The sequence below is a fragment of the Staurois parvus genome, unplaced genomic scaffold, assembly GCF_062004578.1.
Source record: "Staurois parvus isolate SC_StPar_1 unplaced genomic scaffold, SC_StPar_1.0 ptg001754l, whole genome shotgun sequence".
Classification (NCBI taxonomy): domain Eukaryota; kingdom Metazoa; phylum Chordata; class Amphibia; order Anura; family Ranidae; genus Staurois; species Staurois parvus.
The window spans coordinates 746,170-770,968 of NW_028319550.1; the positions used below are offsets into that span (position 1 = coordinate 746,170).

At 52.6% G+C, this 24,799-nt stretch overlaps 1 long non-coding RNA gene across 1 annotated transcript; it reads left to right on the forward strand.

Moving 5' to 3' along the window:
• Window positions 1–348: 348 nt before the first annotated feature.
• On the forward strand, window positions 349–23,161 carry LOC149434403 (uncharacterized). Its single transcript, XR_016308666.1, has 2 exons — window positions 349–6,614; window positions 21,038–23,161. It is a non-coding gene; the product is annotated as an uncharacterized LOC149434403 (long non-coding RNA).
• Window positions 23,162–24,799: the final 1,638 nt, after the last annotated feature.

Below are 24,799 nucleotides of genomic sequence, written 5' to 3' on the forward strand. Positions count from 1 at the left end.
GTAAAAGATCTCGAAAGAAGTCCCTAGAGACCTCCAGAATCCCTGCCCTGGACTTTGTCAGGGAACCCGTACTATCCCGTAGGCCGTTGATCGTTTTAACCGCTACACCCCGCTTGCAGTTCTGGTAGGGATCGGGCGAATGGTACTTCCCATAATCCCTCTCCAGAACCAAGGAGGCATGCCGATCATACTGATGTTTCCTCAGGAGAAACTTCACCTCCGAGATTGCCCCAGAATCTCCACCCTCTGAGATAAGATGGTCAAGTTTCCTTCTCAACCGCTGGTAGGCAATATATTTATCAAACTGCTTTTTCTTACCTAGGGCCTTGAAAAACATGGCAATCCGCCCTTTAGTGAGCTCCCACCATTCGAGTTTACTGCCGCAGAACTCCAGGACAGTCTCCTGAGCCCGGAAAAAATCCTCAAAGGATCGTCTTACCTTCTCACAATCCAGCAGGGTCGAATTCAGCCTCCAAACACCCCTCCCCTTTAGCGGTGTATCTGAAACATTCAAGGACATAGTAAGCAAAAGGTGATCAGAGAACTCCACCGCTCGACACTCAGGTGCCGAGAAGGCAGAATCCTCCTTTAAAAAAAACCTATCTATCCTACTCTCACTGCTACCTCTCCTAAAAGTGAACCCCGTGCTGCCCGGGTCACTCTTAATTAGAGCGTCCACCAGGCCTGCTTCCCTGACTATCGAGTTCAAAAAAATACTATCATATCCCAACCTGTCAGTGGAGCCTTTCCTGTCCTTGGGCCTAGTGACGGTGTTGAAATCACCTCCAAAGACAATACGGCGGGACGTAAAAAGGAAGGGCTTTATCCTTCTGAAGAGGCCTTTCCTCTCCCACTTGGACTGCGGCCCATAAACATTAATAAGCCGCAGCTCCTGCCCCCCCAAAAGGACGTCCAGCACCAGACATCTTCCGATCTCCACCTCGATTACCCGCCTGCACGTTACCATACCGGAAAAAAGAACCGCAACCCCGCTGTAAGGCTCGGCCGCAAGAGACCAATACGAGGGGCCACACCTCCACTCCTTTTTGGCCAGATGTAAATCAGCCAAGCTGGTCAACCTGGTCTCTTGCAAAAACAAAACATCAGCTTCAATCCTACTGAGCAAAACTAAGGCCATTTCACGAGCACTTACTGATCTTAAACTGGCAACATTAATAGTCGCCAGCTTTATCGGGGTGGGAACTGCCATCAAGATAATCGAGTAAGGCGCTTTTTCCCCTTTCTCTTGACCTTCTTAGCGAGATCCCTGTCCCTCTTCTGGGACGTCCCTACCCCCTCCTCCATCGGGGAACCGGGGTCACTAGACACACCCCCATCATCCCCCGACAAAGTCCCAAACGAATTATTTGAAGCCAGATCATCCACCTCTACGGATGAGACTGACCCTGCTGAGGAAAGGACTGGCCTGCCCCCACCCTTACCTTTAATGACAGACCACCCCTCCTCCCCCTCACCCAAAACAACCCCCTGCACAGATGAGGGGGCCACCTGAACCTTCCGAGCACCAACCCTCCCTTCCGCCCTAGCCCTTCTAGCGGGCAACAAAACTGGAGGGGCTAGAATCCCAGACTTTCCACCCACCTCCACCACCCCCGCCCCTTTAGCAGCCTCCACCAAAACCTCCTTCTTCCTAACCACCCTCTCCCTAGGGGCCAACGGAACATCCTGCTCCCGAACCTCCCGAACAGACTCCAACTGGGTCTCTTCCACCACCCCTCCCCCCTCCACCCCAAGGGCACTAGTTTGCGCCCCCTCCACAGAATGCGCCGCCTCCTCCGCCTCAACCCTATCCAACTCTGCCACCAACTCCTCATCGGGTAAATTACGCATGGCCTCAGGACACGCACTATAGGAGTGCCCCATTACCCCACAAAGATTACACCTTATCTGAACGCATTCGCGTGCCCAGTGCCCCACCTCCTGACAGAGGGAGCACCTGAGTACCGGACACGTAGCCGCAAAATGCCCCTTAGCTCCACAGCGATGACACACCCGAGGCTGTCCCGGATAAAAAATAATCAATCTATCTCTCCCCAAAAAGGCCGAAGATGGAATATGTACCAATGCGTGCCCCGCGGGCCTTAAACGAACCGTCGCATTCCAACCCCCCGTCCAAATTTTCCTCTCATCGAGAATTTTAACCAACGGGCCCAAGACGTCACAATGACGGTTCAGCCAAACTGTGATGTCAGATGCTGGAACCGACTCATTTCTAACTAAAATAGTAATTTTTTTCACTGGGCTCTGCCGCGACAGTAGCCTAGGGGTCAAACCCGCCCACCTGGGATTCGCCACATACACCGACTCATACCTGTGCCAGAACATCTCTAGCAGCTCGGATCTCATAAAGGAGAGATCATATTCCCCTGTGCCTACTGGTGCAATGAAAGCAAAAATGTCTGCGGCCTTAAATCCCATTTCTAACACTCTATCCACCACCTCCTTGCGACTCAAGGCAGGGCCCTCCCCTGTCCACTTCATCTGTACCACATTACGCCGCACTGCAGAGGTGGGCAGATTCCCCGGGTTAGGCCTCAGAGACCTGGCTGGCCCTCCCTGCCCCCTTACTGCAGCAGAATAACTCAGTGGCGCACCTGTCACCACAGGCACATCCAGGGGAGCCCCTCCAACAACATTCCCAGCCACCGGAAGTGCCGGACACCCAACTTCCGGACCGGATCCAACCAGCTGCAAACTATGCCCTGCACCGCCCGCTAAGTTAGCCCCATCAATCAGCGCTCCCGACACAGGGCCCGCCGGACCCACCTCCACCATAGAAACCGCCCCTACTACCGCAGGACCAACACCTGCAGACTGCATAGCCGGCCCAGCCTTTTCCACATGGCCAGAGGTACCCCCCCCACCCTCCATCAACCCCACACGAAAATCAGAGCCAGAAAAGTTCACATTAACAGTCCCAGAGTCTCTCACCGGATCTTCAGGCACCGCCTCGCCCTCCAGGTCAGGCAGACGCTGCAGCCTGACAAACACCGCTTTCTCCCGCAGCACTGGCTTAGCAGGCCTGCGGGGCATAGTATCTGACACTCCCTCCTCCACAGCCGAGCCATCAGAGGCAAACCGGAAGTGCCCACTCTGGAGACACTCTTCCACTTCCGGCCGGAACTGCAGGGTGCCCACTGACTCCTCCTCCTCAGCCCGAGTACCCCAATCGGCTTGCCGCTGCCCAGGGGGGAGGGACTCCTGGCTCCCAGCCACGCTGGCGTCCTCCATAACACTCGGCGCCATCTTGACTCCAGCATGTGCTGCCTGCTCCTCCACCTTTGCTTGTGGTGAATCCTCCATAGAGGCAACCTTCTCCACCAGACCACCACCAGCAGGCCTAGCACCGATCCTTTCCGAGCGAAAACGGGCCTCATTCGCATATTTCTCCGCCAAAATGCCACTTTTCCTTTTAAGGGCTTGAACATGCCTTTCTTGGGCCAGTATCCTCCGTTCCAGGACCTCCACCTCCTCCATTAGAGGCTGACGCCTGGCGCTGTTGGCCCGATCTCGCGCCGCCCTGAGCCTCCGGAGCTCAAGCTGCAGCTTGGCCAAGGTGGTCTCCTCCTTATCAACCGCACGCACACGGGCCGCCATCCGCTCCCTATAGGAGGCATAGTTTTCCCCCCTCTTTGGGGCCGCTCCCAGGTCCTCCACCAAAGGCGGTCCAGGACCGGTACTAGGCCCCTCAGGGGGCCTTCCACTGCTGGACCCAAGCCCAGGATCCTCCATCCTGCCTGGGCTAGGCAGGTCACTTTAGGCCCAGGCTCCAAGGGCCTGCACGGTAGTCCAGGAGCTCACAACCTCACAACCTTCCTCCCTGAGATTGGAGCTGGAAATTTTTATTGTCCAAAAAATCTTGCAACCAAAGAACAAAACATTTCATACAAAAAATAAACAAAACAAAACAAAAACAAAAACAACCCTCATAACTACTAAAACACCAAACCCAACCACCCCCAAGGGTCCATGACCCAAAAATCACTACAATTCACAACATACCGACAAAAGTATCAAACCCCAAAACTCCCACATCCCAAACACCACCCAAAGGAAAAAACCCCCGGGCCTCAATCACAAGAACCCCCCAAAATTATTACCCAACACAGAAAAAGAAACAAAACCTCACAAACGAGGAAACCGTTTCCTCGCCTTCCCCTTACCCTTTTTACCAGAACCACTAACCCCCTTCCGAAACTCACCCTCACCCTCCACCAACGAAGACTTCAAACCACCCAACCCCCCATCACCCCCGGACAAAGACTCAAACCCATTCCCCAGAGGGACATCCTCCATCACCAAAGAGGAGACTGAGCCTGCTGAAGACAAGCCCGGCCCACCCTTCTTCTCCACCACAGACCACTCCCCCTCACTCAAAACACCACCCTCCCTCCGCCCCCTCCTACGCCTAGAGGGAAGGGGGACCTGAGGAGCCAACACAGACACCTCCGCAACCGATGACTCCACTCTCTCCCTTTCAACAGACTCCACCAACTCACTATCCTTCCGTAGCCCGGAGGCCAACAACTTCCCCCCAGGCTCCCCTTGAGACCTCACCACAGAAACTTGCACCACCTGCGGCTCCACTACGGGAGCTCGCACTACCTGAGGCTCCAGCTCAACAACTTGCACGTCCCGGACCCCCACCACTTCACTCTGCACACTCCCTCCCGGAAGGGCCAAGCTGACCACACCCCCTCTTTCCACCATCAAATCCGCCTCCTCAGCATCCATACGATCTAACTCCGCCTCCAACTCCCCCTCAGGCAAGTTCCGCAAAGCTTCCGGGCAAGCACTATAGGAGTGACCTAACACCCCACATAGATTGCACCGAATTTCAGTGCAATCCCGAGCAAAGTGCCCAACCCCCTGACACAGGGAACACTTCATGACCAAACAAGTGGCCGCAAAGTGCCCCTTGTCCCCACACCTATGACACACCCGCGGCTGCCCTGGATAAAAAATAAGCATACGGTCCCTCCCTAAAAAAGCAGAAGACAGGGGATATGCTGCAAAACATTCCCCTCAACCTTCAGCCTAACTGTTGCTGTCCAACCCCCGGTCCATATCATCCTGTCATCAACCACTTTCGACAAGGACCCCAACACATCACAATACCTCCCTAGCCATACCACAATGTCTGATGGAGGTATAGACTCATTACGGACCAAGATAGTGATCTTCTTGACCACATTCTGTCTTGACAACAGCTTCGTGGACAAGCCCTCCCAAGCAACAGAATGCACATAAGTGGATTCATACTTCTGCCAAAAAAGATCCAGCAGATCAGGTCTCATAAAGGACAGGTCGTACTCCCCTTTTCCTGCTGGAGCAATAAAGGCGAAAATATCCGCCGCCCGAAAACCCATATCCAGTACACGGTCAATAACCTCCCTACGACCCAACGGGGGGCCCACCCCAGTCCACTTTAACTGGACCACATTCCTCCTAGCCACATAAGCAGGTAAGTTACCCCCCCTGGCCCTCAACGCAGGCCTAGCCTGCTCCTGTCCCCCCCTCACCACCGCAGAATAACTTAAAACCGGTCTAGCCACAGAAGGGCCCACCCCCAAACCACCATCCCCAGACAACTCCACAGGCTGCCCAGCAACAGAAACCTCGGCCACTGAAGCACCCACCAAGGTCTGCCTCTGGGAACCCACAATAGAACCCCCCTTAACACCACCCTGAGAAACAGACATAGGCAATGACTCAGCCTTAGAAGCCCCACCCACCTCCACCAAGGCCAACTGCGACTGAGGCTCAGTCAGACAGACCTCAGAATCCACAACACTCCCACCCTCCACTCCTCCCAACACTTGTGGCCCCAAAGAAACATGACCCATCCCACCACCACCTGTGTCCTTGCCGCATGATGCAGCAGAGTCCTGAACAACCACCACCACAGACCCCTCCCCAGTCCTTCCCTGCAAGTCCTCAGGTACCTTCTCCAATACCGCACAAACCGACTCTTCCTGTCCCACCGGCTTTACCGGCCCGCTGGGAACAATGTCCATAACAGTATCCACCTCCTCTGGAACTTCCTCAAACCGGAAGTGACCCGGCCGCGGGTCCGCCCCCACTTCCGCCCGACACTGCAGCACTCCCACTGACTCCTCCTGCTCCATCCGAGTCCCCCAATCAGCCGCCTGCTGACCTGGAGGGAGGGACTCCTGACTACATGCCTGAATGGCATTCTCCATATCAACCAGCGCCATCTTGGAAGACAAATCAGCCTGCCCAGTCAGCTCATCCTTCCTCTCCACCAGAATCACCGGGAAATCCTCCAAAGAAGGGCTGACATCCACTGGACCCTTGACTTGCGCCTCACACCGGAGCTTTGCCTCACGGAAACGGGCCTCCTTAGAGTACTGCTCACTGAGTAACATGTATTTCTTTTGCAGGACCGCTACATGCCTCTCCTGATGGGTCAACTTTAACACCATGGCCTCCACATCCAACTTCAAGGACCGCCGCCGGATCCCACCAGCACGGTCCCGAGAAGACCGCAACTTTTGCAAATCCACCTCCATCTTGGCCAACACCGCCTCCTCCTTCTCAATTGCCCGCATTCTGGCAGCCAACCGCACCCGGTGAGAACCATAACCTTCCCCCATCCCCGGGGCCATTCCCAGGTCCTCCACAGCAGGCACCTCCAGACCGGTACTAGGCCCCTCAGGGGGTCTCCCATAGCTGCACCCAAGCCCAGGATCCTCCATCCTGCCTGGGCTGGGCAGGTCACTCTAGGCCCAGGCTCCAAGGGCCTGCACGGTAATCCAGGGAGCTCCCCAGCACACAACCTCCTCCACCAAAGCTGGAGCTGGAGGTATTTTTTATTTTAAAAACTACTGCTTTCATTTAGCACATGTCATTCATTAAATTTACAAAATTATATCATAATTATTGATTATATACAAAGAATTAAATGTGCTTTTCTAAAACTTTTTTCCTTCTATAAATACCTTTTGGCGTTTTTACAGCCTTTTTACTAATCAAATTACTAGTTATTTTTAGATAAAATATAGACTATATACAGTCTTACCACCTAGACGGGCGTTTTTACAGCCCTTTTACTGTACAAGGCTGCAAATGCTTACCTTTTGACAAAAAAAAATTTTTTTTTTACTTTTACTCGTCTACCTAGGCCAAGGCAGAGCATATAAGCCATTAGATATTTGCAGCCCCATTTAAAAAATAGAGAGTGCAAAATCTAGGGGAGTGGAAGAATGGGTGGCCTAGCAGAGCAAGCAGAATATAGTAAGCAAGAGATTAAGCTAAGCAAGCCCCAAAAGGGGCAGCGTTGGTACCTTTAAGGAGGCTGGAAGTGAAAACCCCTCCATAAATGGGCACTCCTTTCCGGCCCAACCCTGCTCCTTTCCAAGTGAAGCACCTTATGCAGCTCACTAAGTGTGTCTCTCACTACCTCCTGGACAGGCAGGATTTTGTCCCTAGTGGACAAAAGACAGCGGGCGTGCCAAGTGAAGAAAAGCGTGACTATACTGACTAGATAAAGTGTAGGCAACTCAAACCCCTCCCTCACTCTGAAGTTGCCGTACACCCGCTCGGGAAGAGACAGAGAGGAGAAGCGGGGATAGCCAATGGCATCCCCTACTCCCCTGTGAACCTCCGCATTGAAAGGGCACTGGACCATAAAATGGTCCATGGTCTCCAGTGCCCCCCCACATTCCGGTCGAGGACAGCCTCTGTCCTCTAGGTTTCTATATTTCAGGTTCGCACGGACGTAAAGTCTTCCATGGAAAGACCTCCATGCGAGATCCTGAAATTTCTGGGGAATTCTTTTAGAATTCAGGAGGGCTAGCCCCTCCCTGAGGACGCTGTCCGGGCAGTCTTTCAAGGCCAGCGGCTTTAAAATGTCCGAAGCCATGATCCTCTGGTATAGCTCTCGCCGACCAGTGGACCCTACCTCCAGGGCAGTTATGCGCCACCGCCTCAGTACCTTTGAAGCCTGTGGGACGTAGGATGGGAGGCAGCGATGTGCTCTTCTCAGATCACCAGGCCTGCCTCCCCCTTCCCATTCATCCAAGAACAGCAGTAGCCAGTCCTTGCACGAACGTTCCCACAGAGAGGGCTCGTCCTTAAAGATGGACTGCAAGTTGTTTTTGATGAAAATGGTAGTGTAAAACACTACTGGGTTGACCATGTCCAACCCGCCTAGCTCTCTCCGTAGGTACGTGACCTCCCTCTTGATGAGATTAAGTCTGTTTCCCCACAGTAGCAGGAAAAACAGACTATAGATCCGTGCATAGAGGGGTGCTGGCAAAAGACAAACATAGCTGACAAATAAAAATTCAGGCAGCAGGTAGGTTTTGACGAGGCTCACCCTTTCCCTTAGGGACAGCTTCCAGCCTTTCCAGGCTGACACTTTCCGGGTGGCATCCTCCAGTCTGCGCTCCCAATTTCGTGCGGGGTAATCCCCAGGGCCGAAAAGGATGCCAAGGATCTTAATTTCCGGTTGAGGCTTGGGGAAAGCGTCCGGGAGGGGAAATTCCTCACCCTCCTTCCCCATCCAAAAAGCTTCACTCTTGTTCCAGTTCACTAGTGAACCGGACGCCTCCGAGTAGTCCCGAATCTGTGTCTCCACAAATCGGGCCTCCTCCCCGCTTGACACCACTACGGAGACGTCGTCCGCGTAGGCCACCGCTTTCACCGCCGGGCTGCCACAGGGGCCCATTGAGACCCCCCTCAAACGCCCGCAGTCGAGCCTTCGGATGAAGGGATCGACTGCAAAAACGTACAGAAGAGGGCTCAAGGGGCACCCCTGCCTAACGCCGGAGCCCACGGGGAAAGAGGGGCCCACCCAGCCGTTGACAAGAGGGAAGCTCACCGCCTCCCTGTACAAAGCACGGAGCCAATCGATGAACCGTTCCGGCAGACCGTATCTCACCAGGAGAAGCCACAGGTAATCGTGGTTTACCCTGTCAAAAGCCTGTGCCTGATCTAAAGCCAGCAGGTACTGTGTGTCCTCTCCAGCCCTGCACCTTTCCACAGCCTCCCGGACGCAAAGGACGGCACTAAAGGTGCCTCGGCCGGGAATTGCGCAGTGCTGTGCCGCAGACAGTACCCCATCAGCCACAGCTGACAGACGTACGAAAAGGATCTTGGCCAACACCTTTCTATCTGTGTTGAGAAGGGCGATGGGACGCCAATTCTCCACCACAGACGGATCTTTCCCCTTTGACAGAAGGATTAGGGCCGACCTTCTCATTGAGGGAGGCAGCAGGCCCTTGGCCAAACATGCGTTGAAGACCTCCGTCAAGTGAGGAGCCAACAGACTCTTAAAGGTTTTATAAAATTCGGCCGAGAGCCCGTCGGGTCCCGGCGTCTTTTTGGATGACAACGAGTCAATGGCCTGCTCTACTTCCGCCACTGAAATCCTCTCTGTCAAAGAGTCGGGAGAGTCAGACATCGCCGGCAGCGGTGTCTCGTCAAGGAAACGTCTGGCTTTCTCCATGTCTAAGTGCTTCCGCTCCAGGATGCCCGAAAAGTGGTCTCTGACCACACCAAGAATTCCCGGCCTGGACCGGACCAGGACTCCCGAAGTGTCGATCAGGCCGTGTATGACCTTCGAACTCGTCGCCTCACCGCAGTTCTTGTAAGGGTCCGGGGAGTTAAACTTCCCGTAGTCCCTCTCGAGAACGAGGGAGGCGAGACGGTCATACTGGCACTCCCTTAGTTGAAGCCTTAGAGTGGATATCTGCTCTTGGGAGCCTCCCGAGGACACCAGGCGGTCTAGCTGCCTTCGCAGCCCCAGGTAGGCTCGGTACTTTGAGACTGCCCTGTATTTTGAGACCCCACGGAAAAAGCCCTCAGATCTCTTCTTCACTGCTTCCCACCATTCGAGGCGGGAGCAGCCGCTCTCAAGGAGCGAGGCCTGATCCGTGTAGAAGGCCTCAAAGGCTTCCCTAACAGCAGAGTCCTCCAGTAGCGTCACGTTCAGACGCCACAAGCCCCGCCCTTTCTGAGGGGTCTCGGCAACATTCAGAGTGACGGATAGCAAAACGTGATCGGAGAACTCTACCGTTTGTAGCACAGGGCCCACAAAAACAGAGTCCCCCTTCAAAAAAAACCTATCTAGTCTACTCTTACAACTACCTCTGGCGTATGTGAAGCCGGTGAGGTTGGGGAAGTGTCGAACGTGCACATCCACCAAGCCGGACTCCCTGACTATGCTGTTCAGAAAGATGCTATCGTATCCCAGGGGGCCTCCGGCACCTGCCCTGTCCTTCGGCCTAGTGATGGTGTTAAAATCACCGCCGAAGACCACCTGCTGGGACGTAAAAAGATAGGGCTTGACTGCCGTGAGGAGGCTCTTCCTCGCCCTCTTGGACTGAGGGCCGTAGAAATTTATAAGGCGAAGGGATTGCCCCCTCACGACAGCGTCTACCACCAAACATCTGCCGACTTCCACCTCAACCACTCGTCGGCATGCCACCGAACCGGTCTTAAAAAGGACCGCAACTCCACTACAGGGCTCGGCCGCAAGAGACCAGAGGGAGGGCCCATACCTCCACTCCCTCTTTGCTAGGTGCATCTCCGCCACAGATGCTAGCCAGGTCTCTTGCAAAAACAAAATATCAGCTTCAACTCGGCTGAGAAAATCAAAGGCCATGTAGCGAGCCGCCGTAGACTTGCCCTCCAATAGATCCTCGTTAAAGGATTTAAAGTGTACTCATTCCAATTACAGGGCCTCGAAAGAGTCCTGTATTGTTATTTTTCGTCACTACCTCCCCGAGTCGGGAGTGGGTAATTTGCGCGCCTGCTGCCTTCCTTGGATGTGGTAGCCGTTTCTCAGGCTCCCTCTCCAGAATCGAACCCTGATTCCCCGTTACCCGTGGTCACCATGGTAGGCGCAGAAAGATCCAACTACGAGCTTTTTAATTGCAGCAACTTTAATATACGCTATTGGAGCTGGAAATTTTTTTATTATTAAAACTACTACCATACGTTTACAAACTTACAAAGGGAAAGTAAATTTAACTCGCAAAACTTTTGCACCAGGTGTAGCCATACAGATATACATACTGAAAGTGTCATGCACGGGCCTGCATACAAACCAGGCGTTTTTACAGCCTATTATACCACACAGGCAAACACTGTGCATGCTCACATCACTGCATTACATACGCAAGCAGATTTAACTTAAACACTATATACAATCAGGAAACTGGAACAAAGGCCTCGTGACCCCCCAAGAGGCCATTTCTAGCCCCCCACCGAGCCCATCTACAATAGGCGTAGCCACTTGCCACTCACTACAACAAGCTATAAGGCCATGCACCAGCCTGTACACAAACCTGGGTGGTTTTACAACCCCCTTACCACACAGGCCTGACTTCGTGCACACCCACAGCAATATCATAGGTAGCGGAATTCCCAACTTAACCTAACATATGTTAAAGATCTAAAACTAAGGCTCCGGGACCCCAAGAGGCCATTTCTAGCCTCCTTAGGAGCCCCTCGAGCCCTTATACCACGAACATAATACATAACAGAAAACCTGTAAGGCAAGGCATGCAAGATGGAAAATGTCTGCAACCCTCCTTCAAACTATATCAACAGCAAAAACTAGGGGGAAGTGTCAGGATAGAAACCCATCACCCGGAGGGGCAGGACTGGATCCCTAAGGAGGCTGGAAGCGGAAACCCCTCCATAAACGGGCACACCTCTTGGGTCCAATCCTGTCCCTCTCAAGACCCCTTACCTTCACCAGTTCTGCAAAAAATGTCTCCTACCACCTCGCGGACAGGCAGGGGTTTGCCCCTAGTGGACACCAAACACCGGGCATGCCACGTGTAATAAAGAACTACCATACTGACTAAATAAAGTGAGGACAACTCAAAACCCTTCCTCACCCTAAAGTCACCATAGACCCTCTCAGGATACGACAGGGAAGGGAAACGGGGATAACCTATAGCTTCCCCTATCCCCTTGTGAACCTCCATGTTGAAAGGGCACTGGACCAAAAATGTCAGCTTCAATACAGCTGAGAAAATTAAAGGCCATAAAGCGAGCCGCTGTAGATTGAATGCTCGCGACATTAATGGTCGCGAGCCGTAATGGAGCGGGTACCGCCATCTTTAGCGATTGAAGTGGTCATGCCTTGCTTTACTCCATATAAGTCAAGTCCTCTTCCGACTCAGAGGACAAAACCTCAAACTTCTTCAGAAGGAAAAGGGAACCTCTTCCCAGACTGGAGTCACCTGCAACTTTTTTAGTTTTAAGTTTAAGAGACTTCCTTTTCTTTTTTTTCTTGGTTTCCCACTCACCACCCACAGCCCCGCCCTCACCCTCCAAGGGACTGCTAACAACCCTCGCCGGCCCCCTCCTGGGACGCTTAGAAGCCCCCAGGCTGGAGTCACGAGGACCTGACCTCATCACTAAACTTGCACCAACTCGGGGGCCTACCCCCCGAGGATCAAGAGGCCTAGCCTCCCGAGGCCCCCCATCACTCCTCGCACCCCCAGGTTAGGGGGATGTTTTCTGGGAGCGAGGGGAAAGGGAAAGCAAGGGCTGCGGGGAGGGGGAGACAAGGGAGGAACGAGGGGGGGGGAGAGGACCGAGGTAGTGCCAAAAGCACCCCCCGAGGAAGGGGCAAAGAAATCTGCGCAGGGCTAGAGGAAGGAGCCAGTTCTGCACCTTTGGCCAAAATCCCCACCTCCCCCCTTTTGGAACGCCTCGGGGCCGGAACTGGAGGCACACCAGGCAGCACCCGCACCTCCTGCTGGTTCTCCACCTGTTGTACCACACTCCCACCCTGGGCATCTGCCACCGCCAGCTTCCTCCTCTCCATACGCCTTAACTGAGATGGCATCTTCTTCCTGACCACTGGGTCCGTACCGCTTGTAGAAGCCACCTCTGACACACCCACCGAGGCCTCACTCGCTTGCCCTCCCGCCAACCCAGAAGTATACCCCCTGAAGGCTTTGGGGCACCTGCTGAAGGGATGGCCCATCTCCCCACACAAATTGCAGCAGATGAGGTGGCAACCATCTGCCTGGTGACCCACCCCATTGCATCTGATGCAGTGGGCCATCGTGCAGTCCGCACTGAAGTTCGTGGGGCTCCCACACTTAAAGCAGAGGTGGGGCTGCCCAGGATAAAAGACCAGTATCCTGTCCCGCCCAATGAAGGCACTGGCCGGCATTTGTGCCACCGTATGCCCCCTCCTTTCCAGTTTCACCCTGGCAGTCCACGCTCCCGTCCAGATGCCCCTCTCGTCATGACTTTTTTCTAGGCCAGATTGTAGTTGACCATACCTCCCCAACCAAGTCGCGATGTCTTCTGGAGGGAGGGACTCATTGCAGACAAGAACCGTGACGTTCTTTACCTCCTCCTGGCGAGACAGGGCAACCACCCTAAAATCCTTCCATTTCTCCTGCCCCCTCACCACCTCGTACCATGAAAAGAAAAGCTCCATCACCAATGGGGTGACAAAACTAATATCAAACTCCACGGTGTTATTCAGATGTATGACAGCGAAGATTTCCGCCACTCTGAACCCAAGATCCAGGACCATGTCCACCACATGTCCCCTGCTGGGGCACTGACCTGACCCCTGAAATTTCAACTGTACGACATTTCGTCGCCTACGTTCCGGACCCCCAATACCCCTGGACCAGGTATTCCCACCCTGACCCTGTCCCCCGGGGGGCTCTCGGAAAGCCTGTGCACCATGCTGGCTATAAAAATGACCCAGCCTGACCTGCGCCCCTGCCACCTTGGCAAAGGTCTTCCCCTCTTTAAGTGCCGACAGTAGACAGACCTCCTGTGCCATATCCAACGCCTTGGGGGGTATCACCGGCTGACCTGCCTCACGCAACACCCCTGGAGCACCGGAGGGTTCCACCACCCCTGTACAGGACACTGCCACTGGTGCCTGGCTGGGCTCAATCCCCAAGGCCCTTGCTCTCATCTCCCTATGCAGGTCACCGAAGGGGTCCACCAACTCAGCAAGAACCCCTGCATTCTCCGCCAAGGGCCCCCACTCAACAGGCCACCCAGACTCGGACACTTCCACCTGCGCCTCACCCGTGTCCATGCTGGCCTCCTCCATCTCCACTACCACCAGTTGGGGCTCCTCCAATTGCTTAATGAAGGATAAGGCCGGGCAGTCCACATGGAGAGGTCCCATAGAACAGTCCCCCCACGCAACCCCCGCCTGAGCCCCTGGCAGACTCTCAGCAGCGGTCAGTGTCCCATTGATCATAGGTACAACCTCAGCATCTTTTAACAGAGTCCTTACAGAACCTGCAACATCTTCCGGCCGTGTCACCAAGCCTGGCATGTCCACTTCCTGTGTCACAGGGTTTGCGGCCAAAAAGATGGTATCTGTGGCTGCAGTACCGCCTGTGGCCACCGCACTCTCCTCCAGGTTGGACGTCACTTCCGGGTCAGCGGCCGCCACAGACTCCGCCCCCTGCCCCGACCGGAAGTGACGCAAGACGCCCACCGCGGGCGCCATCTTGTTTACAGATAAACGGCCATCCACAGCTAGTTCTTTCACAACCCGACATTCCCGGTTCCCTTACTACCAGGGAAGACAGGGGAATAACAGCACAGGCCGCCATGCTGTCCAGCCTGCCCTGTTCCTCCCTACCAGCCACCAAACCTTCACCCCCAGGTGGGCTCTTGGACAAAGATTCTCTGCTGGAAACGGCCTCCATGGGTAAGATTTCCATTGTTTTTTTCCCTGCCCTTGCATCCACGGACACCCTGGGCAGTAGGACCATGGGGGTTCTCACCACCCCTGCTGACACTTTCACAATAGGTTTCACTGCTGGGGTATCCACCACCCCTCCTGAGGTGGGTGTGTTGCCAGTTTCTCTGGGGCCCCTTGAGCACTCGGTACTGACTTTGCCTTTCCCTTGACACTCTTTTTTTTTTTCTTTGCTGTTTTGGGGACACACTACCTGACTGGACACAGGGGCCTATTGGGGTATCCACCATCCCTGGTGCATCAGCTGTGGAGGCTGTTCCCTCAGGGGGAGCCTGAAAAGCTGAAGCCGCAGGGGGTCCCACCACCCCTGATGCTGCAACTGCAAATGTTTTTTTCTGCCCTAAGTCAGGGCAGGCCCCCCCCCCCCCCCCGGCACACCAGTTGTGCTGTCCATTTCCAGCTCTGCAGCTAAGCTGGCCTCAACTGAAACTTTAGAGGGTGCCACCATCCTTTGTACAGACACACCGACATCCGTAACTGAGCAGGCCTTCTTTCCATCAGCCACAAGACATGCAATGGAGGTACCCACCATCCCTGAAGGGCCGGCAATGGAATCCTCAGGCTGACCGGCCACATTTTGGGTCAGAGCTGCAGGGGGTCCCAACTTTGGGGGGGGGGCAGTGACCGCCTCCCTAGTTTTGCCAGCCAGGCAGGCTTGTGCTTGCACCGCAGGGGGTCCCACCATCCTTGGGGGGGGGGGGGGCAATGACAGTCCTTTTAGGCTCTTTAGCCTGCGTTTGGGCTGCAGGGGTTCCCACCATCCCTGGCGCAACAGTCTCCACCGGCATCCCAGCTAGGCTTGCTGTAGCTTGCTTGGGTGCAGGGCCTGGAGCAGGGGTCTCCCTTGTCTTTAGCACAAAGGTGGCTTCCCTGATAACATGGGTAGTAGGGGCTGCTGGGGTTCCCACCACCCCTGATGACACTGGGACAGCAGCTTCCCTTGACTTCGCAGCCCGTCCAGCTTCACTTCCCTCCTCCAACACTGCCGGGGTCATTCTTACAGACTGGGTGCTCTGTTCATTGGCCTTTTGCATCCTCACCAGCACACCCTCTAGAAAGGCACGCTCTCCTGGGCCATGCTTAGCAAGGACACCCACAAGGTCCCACAGCACCCTACACTCATCCTTGAGTTTGTCCACATGGGCCTTAAAAGAGGCCCTCTTGTTGCTGCTGGCCTTGTCCCTCAGATTCCTGAGACTGGTCAGTCGCAACATCTTTTCCACAAAGGTCAGGCATGCCTTCTCCATCAAATGCTTAACTTTATCCACACGCACATCAAGCTTCGCCTGGTTCTCACCTGGCTGCCGTCCTGTCCTCCCTGACACCAACGATGGGGGCACTATTCCTCCCACTGACACCAACGGTGGGGGCACTATTCCTCCCACTGACACCAATGGTGGGGGCACTATTCCTCCCACTGACACCAATGGTGGGGGCACTATTCCTCCCACTGACACCAATGGTGGGGGCACTATTCCTCCCACTGACACCAACGGTGGGGGCACTATTCCTCCCACTGACACCAACGGTGGGGGCACTATTCCTCCCACTGACACCAACGGTGGGGGCACTATTCCTCCCACTGACACCAACGGTGGGGGCACTATTCCTCCCACTGACACCAACGGTGGGGGCACTATTCCTCCCACTGACACCAACGGTGGGGGCACTATTCCTCCCACTGACACCAACGATGGGGGCACTATTCCTCCCACTGACACCAACGATGGGGGCACTATTCCCCCCACTGACACCAATGATGTGGCACTACTCCTCCCACTGCAAAATTACAGTTAAGTAGCAACGAAAATAATTTTATGGTTGGGGGTCACCACAACTTGAGGAACTGTATTAAGGGGTCGCGGCATTAGGAAGGTTGAGAACCACTGATCTAGAGGATGCTTGTACAGAGAATTTACATACCACTAGGAGCTAGGACAGGAAGTATGCTCTCCATAGAGAGCTCATGGGGGGGAGGGGAGGAAGTCTGCTGACCTCAGAGGGCTCATGGGGGAGGACCGGTGATAGATAAGAGGAAAGGCTACGCTCCAATCGGAATGTACATCCTGTGTATAGGCACTCCCCATTGCATTGTTCTGTGGGAGGGGATTGACCTTATTCATGTGGGGGGGCGTGTCTGCTTGTAAATAAAAATCGGAGGCTGGGGTTGGATCCAGCTCTTTGTGAATTCAAACAGCAACCTGAGAGTGTCGTCTGATCATTCCTGGGTAACTGAGCTCCAATTCCCCACATCTTAACAGAGCTAACCCAGTTGGAGGGGCAGGAATCGTGGCGTTTGGCTGCAGTCGTGGTAAGCGAGATTCGCACAGCTTTATGGGGGATTTCTGCGCATCCAACTGCGAGTACTCACGGTAAGGAGAAATTCGTTCAAAGCGAATTTCCAAGACAGTTTGGCGAGCCTGGTGGATACTAACGTGAATTCTGCGATAGCTAACCAAGTTCGAGGGGGGAATGAGCCATCATGAACTAGCAAAAAGTATGCCGGCACATTTCAGGTCTCTCTGCCGTTAAGAGGATCGCTTTTTGCTCGTTCGTGTGGCTGATTTCGCTCTCTGTTAGCTAACAAGAATTACCGCTTAGCAAGGATCTTAATCCTAAAATCTTGATTTGTGGGTGAAAGACAAGGGTTTTCTCTGCGGAGAGCAGCAGAGGGGTGGGTTTGGTTGGCTGGATTTGGTCAAGTTTAAAAATCTTTCAACCAAAAATTAAACGGGTATATGTTTTAGCGGGTAAAAGTTGTTGCATAGTGTTAGGTAAGTATTTGCGGGTTGTAGGTACTGTGGTGATTGCTTTACCCCCCTCCACGTGAGGTTATTACAGTGCTGAAAGGTTTAGGTTAATTGTTAACTGTTGTAAGATCTTTGTGTGTATGTAGTCTGTACAATGTTTTGTGGTACTACTGCTCCCAGCAAGCATGCAGCAGGGGGTCCTTTCTGTTACATGTGCATGTTAGTGTGATATGTTGGTTTTTTCTGTCTGTTCTGTGATTGTGCTCAAATTGTGTTGTATGTGTGCTGTATATTGTTGTGTAATTGTCCAGTGTATGTTCTGTCCAAAAGTCTGTTTTATGTAAGAGGTTAGAGGCAATTTTGAGGCTAGTGGCTACCATGTGCTTCCCTGTGGGGGGCCATTTTCTTGACTAACCACATGTGCTCCTTTGTTTGGCAACCATTTGTGACTGTCATGTGGCTTCTCCACCATTTCCTTTTTACAAGTTTCGCTTTGAGTTTCAATGATCTCTATGCAATGTGTATGCAGCTTTCTATATGCATTTGACCCATATTGTGTTTTTAATCCAAATTTTTACAGTTTGCTTTTAGCTTTAAATTTGCGTATTGCCAGCCAATTTAAAGTGTGTTAAGCGAGTTTTCCCTTCACGTGTTCCACATTTAGTGAGCGCGGTGAAGTCTGGGTTTTTGCACATAGATTTCTTGTATAGTGATTATGTTTTTCTTGTGTTTTTCCTGTTAAAAGTAGTTCCTTATTGTAAAGCGGGTTTGTTTTAAAGCTGCTGCGTTGCGTGTTTCGCATCCAGCAGACTTTTTGTGTCAACGGTTTTAGGTGGTCGCAGTGAAGATTGCGTGTGTAGTGCAGATCGTTTAGCGGCGCTGGTAGGAGTGATTTTCGCGTCAGCAACGGGTTACTTTTGGCGCAGTTTTTCGGTTTACCTCGGTGTAATTGTTTTACTGCGAAACGTCCCGTGTTTTCCATAAGGATCCACTTTGTCCTTTTTAACGGTTTTTCAAGTTGAAAAGGGGTTTTTCTGTGTGTATTAGAGAAGTTTTTTTCTTTACACGATTTTTCCTAAAGTTCAGGTAGCAGGTTTTCGGCCAACCAGTGACCCCGAAGTAACATCCAAGAACCCCTCCTTTTGGTTTGACTTGTGTTAGCTACTGTGTGCAGGGAGAGAAAAGCCACTTTCATCATTGTGCGGTGTGGCCTGCCAAACACAGTGGGTGATGAGAACCACATAAATTACGCTGTGTGAGTGGGCAGTCCAGGGAAGTAACGCTTAGCCTGGTTACCACAAACACTTCGGGTGGTCAGGATCACATAAATTGCGCTGTGGGAGTGGGAGGTGTGCTCTCAGTCTGACCGCCACTTGATGCGCTTCGGGTGATCGATAAGAATCACATAAATTACGCTGTGCTGGGAAAGTGGTGGAATCAGGCCTCTCGGTAGGATCCCACCGAGTGCTCCAGGGGGTAAACAGGTACCCGGACGCGGGATATATACCAGTGACTAGTCACGATGGGCAGTAGTCAGTCCATGAAGAGAGAGGGGGGACCAGCCCTCTTCAGGGTAAGGACAGCTGCACAACTGATGAAGGTGAGTTTGGGGGGAGAGGTCTACAGAACCCCTCAAAAGATAGAATAAATGGTCGAAGGGTACCAGATGGGAAATTCCCCGGGAAGGTACATTTGACGCATGGAGGTGGGAAAAATTCATCTCTCAATTTGAACCACGGATGCAGGCGTCAGAACTAGAGATCGCACAGCTATGGCTTCACAGGTCAATCCGATTAGGGAGGCAGGGCATACATAAACTGGTGTCTGTCCAGAAGAACCAGGTGATGTATACCTGGCCTCCAGAGGGAATAAAACAGGAGGATCCAGTGTCAGAGGTGGAGGAAGCTCTTTCAGGGCTGACTCTACTAAGGCAGGATCAGGGTCTGCTGGGGTTCCCGAACAACCAACAGTGGCTGAGAGAAGTATAACTGCACCTGTCTCTTCTGCTAGTGATGTCACTCTTGATGTACCTTTCGTGTCTTCTATATCTATGCCTCAGCCTCTACCTCCTCCCTGCTTCACCCCAGCTCCTTCTGTTTCTAACTACGAAGTCTTCTCAACAACCGATTTGCAGACTGTCTGTGAATCAAGGGGAATAGACACCCGGTTATTGCAGGGTGCTCTATAACCACTCATGAGGAGATGACTTCAGGGGGCAAAGAGTTCTGTACACAGCTAAAGGCAAAGCTTCCAGAAATGTATGGTGCTACCTCTACTACGGACATGATGAAGCTCACCCAGGGTCCTGATGAGGAAAGCGCCTGCTTCTGGCGCCGTCTCAAGCAGATGGCACTGGATGTGGATCTGGAAGTTGGACCTGATGCTCCAACTGAAGGGGTAAAGGTGACCGTGACGCACATTCTGTTGCGGGCCAAATTTTTGGAAGGCACCAATACTAAAATTCCGGAAAGGCTGGTTCTGGCCCGACCCGAATATAATGAGATGTCTATCCCTGCTATCCTTTCCACTCTTGCGGCAATAGAGAGGGAAATGGATAGGAGAAAACAGGACAAGGCCAAAGTTCTTATGTCCCAGACCCCACACGAAAAACCAAGGGATCTGGGTCATAGGAAGGATAGGCCCCCTCCCAGGTGCTTCCAGTGCCACCAAACGGGGCACATGAGGAGGAGCTGTCCCCAATTACCTAAAGGTCGGTGGCAGTTCATGCCTGATGAGTCCTCCGCCCCTGTGACCACCATGGTAAGTAACTCCTATGTATCCTCATAGGAGGTTGGCAAATCGGTGTCGGCCCAGGTCCATCTTTTTCTAGAGGAATTAAAACCTCCCCTCCCTTGCCTCACCGACACCAGTGCAGCAAGAACGGTCTTGCAAAAACAGGACATCCAAGGCAAGGTACCCCTCTCAGGGGAAAGCCCTCCTAACCCCTACTAACCTCACCATCAAACGATGCACTATTCTTAACCCAGCTTCTCTTCTTCTTGTGTTGGAAGATGAGAAGGGGGGGACAGCAATGACAGTGCTGAATTTTGCAACCCGACTAACAATACTAACACCTCTTCTGCTAACATGTCTTCTTTGTCCACTACTAACCTCTCTTCCAAAGGACACGACTGCATTTCTCTGATGGAACTGGAATCCGCGGCGATCAGCCCAGTGAAGGAAGTGCCACTACCGGAAGCGAAAAATCTTTTTGTTGATGGGTCCAGGTACTACACCCAAGACGGTAAGCCACACACTGGTTGCTCTTTGAACGCACATATGTCAGCTCCCCATTGCCCTCTATTCCATCCGGAATGCCCCTCGGCAACCACATGGGCTGTCACCCTATGAGGTGTTGTTTGGGGGACCTCCCAAAACAGGGTTGTCCTTTCCTCAACAGTTGTCATCTTCGCATTCACAGCTTACAGGTTATGTGCAATCTCTGCAACGGGAGCTGCAGAAGATACACCATCGGGTTCGTAAATCGCTCCCCGATCCAAATGCAATAACAGGTGTTCTTTCTATTCAGCCAGGTGATTGGGTCGTCCTAAAGAAACATCAAAGAACCGGACTCGAGCCACGGTTCACCGGACCATAAAAGTCCAGCTGATGACACCTACCTCACTCAAGCTCGAGGGACGAGACAACTGGGTGCACGCAAGCCACTGCAAGAAGCTTTTCAGCTACACCAGAGAATGAGGGGTGTCATTTTCCTTTTTTTTTTTTGTTTGTATGTCTTACATGTGTGTGAACGGAGGAAAAGACGGCAGATACCCCAACCTTTTATTTAAAATGCATCTGCATTTAGCCAGAACCGCCAACAAAACCAACTGTTGGGTATGCTCTAAGCCCCCACCCAGTCATCACATGTCCGCAATGGCCGCTGTTCATGCCCTATATGACATCCGCGTCGGCATGAAAATAAACAAGGGAGCCCTGGTCAGCCCCCACATAGACATTTGTCTGTAGAACTTAATGACACATTTATAGCAGGTAACATCAGTTTCAGTACTAACATTAGCTCTAGCTCCTGTAGGGCCCTTGTCAGTCCATTATGGGTAACTAGGCAGCGCTCAGGTGTGCTTTAACATCAGCTTTGGCACAGGTAACAAGTTTGTTGGGACTATCACCTGTGAGGGATGACAGGGTCCAGGCCCATATGGACAAAGTTAGTGAACTACAGGGAAAAGCTAGAGCTATAGCTAGTGAGGGTTGGAATCCGTTCAAGGGTTTGGGAGGATTGGGAGATCTCCTGTTCTCCATCGGATCTTGGTTGAAGGAAGTGGGAGTGTATGTCCTGATGCTTCTTTTTCCTCTGCCTCTTATATGCCGCGGTGAGATGTTCCTGTTGCCTCATCGACAGTGTAAACCAAGCTCGGGCAGACGACCACATCTCCATGCCCGCTCCTGGGATCCCACTCCAACCACTGATCGGAGGAAGACCTCGCCAACCAACCACCTTCTCTACAGATTACGTCCTGGCTTCCCTCGAATTTATCCCCCTGAAGACCACATTCTCCAAGACCTCCAAGCAAGCTTCAAGCCTCATCATGGTTTGTGTCTGCGATTTGGAAAACTGTCTGGGTCGAGACCAGCCTTGTGTGGCCCTGTCTGCAGGGGCAATTTGAGAATCTGCTGCTGGATCTCCCCAGACCACCGTGGGATCACAAGCCTTATTCATACCACAAGTCTGTTTGTGGTTTTTGCAAGAGCCTTCCTGTAGTGAAGGTTCCAACGCTCTTGAGGATCATCGCTTCAATCAAGCCTGTCTGCGTCGGGTCTTGTTGTTTCAGGTACCCCGTGGAGCTTTATTCTCAGGGACAACTACAGGAACTCTTTGAGGTTTTGAGACTACACCCATCAAGCTGAAGAAGATCAAGAAGGGACACGAGGAGAATATAATAAAACAGGAGGGAATGTCATGGAAATTTTGTATTTTTGGTTGAACTTTAAATGTGTCATATATTCGTGTTATTCATATGTCTCTCGTGTGGCTTAATTAAAGCTCTGAAGGCTGCAATTGGGCCATGCGCATGTACAATGTATGTATTACAGTACTCAGCTCGGTAGTGGATGAGATGGCAGATTTGCGCTTATAGACCGGCGTGTATACCGCCATGGCATTTGATGCAAATGCCGCCGGCGGTAGGCCGCGGGCCTGTATCCACATATCAGCAGCATAGTACCACATGGACTTCATATGTCTAGGCGCCAGGCAATGCGAACTCCGCGTGTAGGCTCATGGATATCTCTACAACCACTACCGACCTGAACTGTATCTGGATGGATGTGTTTTAATAATGATCGTATCGGGCCCATTCAGATACAGACTGATGTTTAATCTAGAGGATGCTTGTACAGAGAATTTACATACCACTAGGAGCTAGGACAGGAAGTATGCTCTCCATAGAGAGCTCATGGGGGGGAGGGGAGGAAGTCTGCTGACCTCAGAGGGCTCATGGGGGGAGGACCGGTGATAGATAAGAGGAAAGGCTACGCTCCAATCGGAATGTACATCCTGTGTATAGGCATTCCCCATGCATTGTTCTGTGGGAGGGGATTGACCTTATTCATGTGGGGGGGCGTGTGTCTGCTTGTAAATAAAAATCGGAGGCTGGGGTTGGATCCGGCTCTTTGTGAATTCGAACAGCAACCTGAGTGTCGCCTGATCATTCCTGGGTATAGGGAACCCCATTTCCTCACATCTCAACAGAGCTAAAGCAGTTGGAGGCACAGGAATCGTGTAGTTTAGCTGCAGTCGTGGTAAGTGAGATTCGCACAGCTTTATGGGGGATTTCTGCGCATCCAACTGCGAGTACTCACGGTAAGATGAAATTCGTTTAAAAGCGAATTTCCAAGACACCTCTCTCAGTTGCGGAGAATAAGGCCTTGGAGGAGTACGTTACGGATGCACTTTCCCGGGGGCACATTCGTAAGTCTACTTCTCCAGCAGGAGCAGGTTTTTTTTTGTAAAGAAAAAAGGTGGTGAATTGAGGCCTTGCATCGATTATAGGGGTCTCAATCGGATCACCATTAATAATGCCTACCCCATTCCTTTGATTTCTGAGTTGTTCGACCGCCTTAAGGGAGCAACAGTCTTTACCAAACTCGACCTTAGGGCGGCGTACAACCTCGTACGGATCAAACTGGGATGAGTGGAAGACCGCGTTTAACACCAGAACCGGTCACTACGAATACCTGGTGATGCCCTTCGGGTTGTGTAACGCACCTGCGGTTTTTCAGGAATTCATAAACTATGTCCTTCGTGATTTGTTGCAGCAATGCGTGGTGGTTTACCTGGATGACATCCTGGTTTACTCTACCTCCATGGAGTCCCATATCCAGGATGTCAAGCGGGTGCTGCAACGATTACGTGAGAACGGACTCTTTTGTAAGCTCGAGAAGTGCAAGTTCCATCGATCCCAAGTTGCCTTTTTGGGCTACATCATTTCCGCAGAGGGATTCTCCATGGACCCTCAGAAGGTTGCGGCGGTTCTGCAGTGGCCTCGTCCCAATGGTCTTCAGCCCATTCAGCGCTTTCTGGGTTTTGCTAACTACTATGGGAAGTTCATAAGGAACTTCTCCACATTGGCAAAGCCTCTCTCTGACCTAACCAGGAAGGGGAGTAACCCTCACGAGTGGCCATCCGAGGCCATCGTAGCTTTCGAGGCTCTGAAATCAGGCTTCACTTCGGCTCCGATTCTTTCTCATCCCAATCCTGGGTTGCCCTTCGTCCTCGAGGTTGATGCTTCCGAGACGGGAGTAGGGGCTCTCCTGTCTCAGCGTCGGTTGCCCGATGGACCCCTACTTCCCTGCGGGTTCTACTCCAGGAAGCTTTCCTCTGCAGAGTGCAACTACCAGATTGGAGATAGCCAGTTGGCCATCATTCTGGCTCTCAAGGAATGAAGGCACCTGCTCGAGGGTTCCAGTCCTCATTCTTACCGATCACAAGAACCTGACTTATCTTTCAGAGGCCAAGAAATTGACACCCCGCCAGGCCACATGGGCTCTGTTCTTGTCACGCTTAAACAATGTGGTCTCCTATTTGCCTGGTTCCAAGAATGTCAGGGCTGATGCATTATCACGGCAATACTCCGAGGTTGGCTCAGAGTCCTCCCTGGACAACTCAGTTATACCTCCAGATCAGATCCTGGCTGCCATTCGCACCAGTCTGAGCCGCCAAAATCTACTCCCCAAGAGGAGAAGTCAAACTGATGCTCCTCCCGAGAGGCCGGAGGGTAGATGTTTTGTACCCGAGGGATTGCGCACCCGCCTGCTGCGTACCTACCAT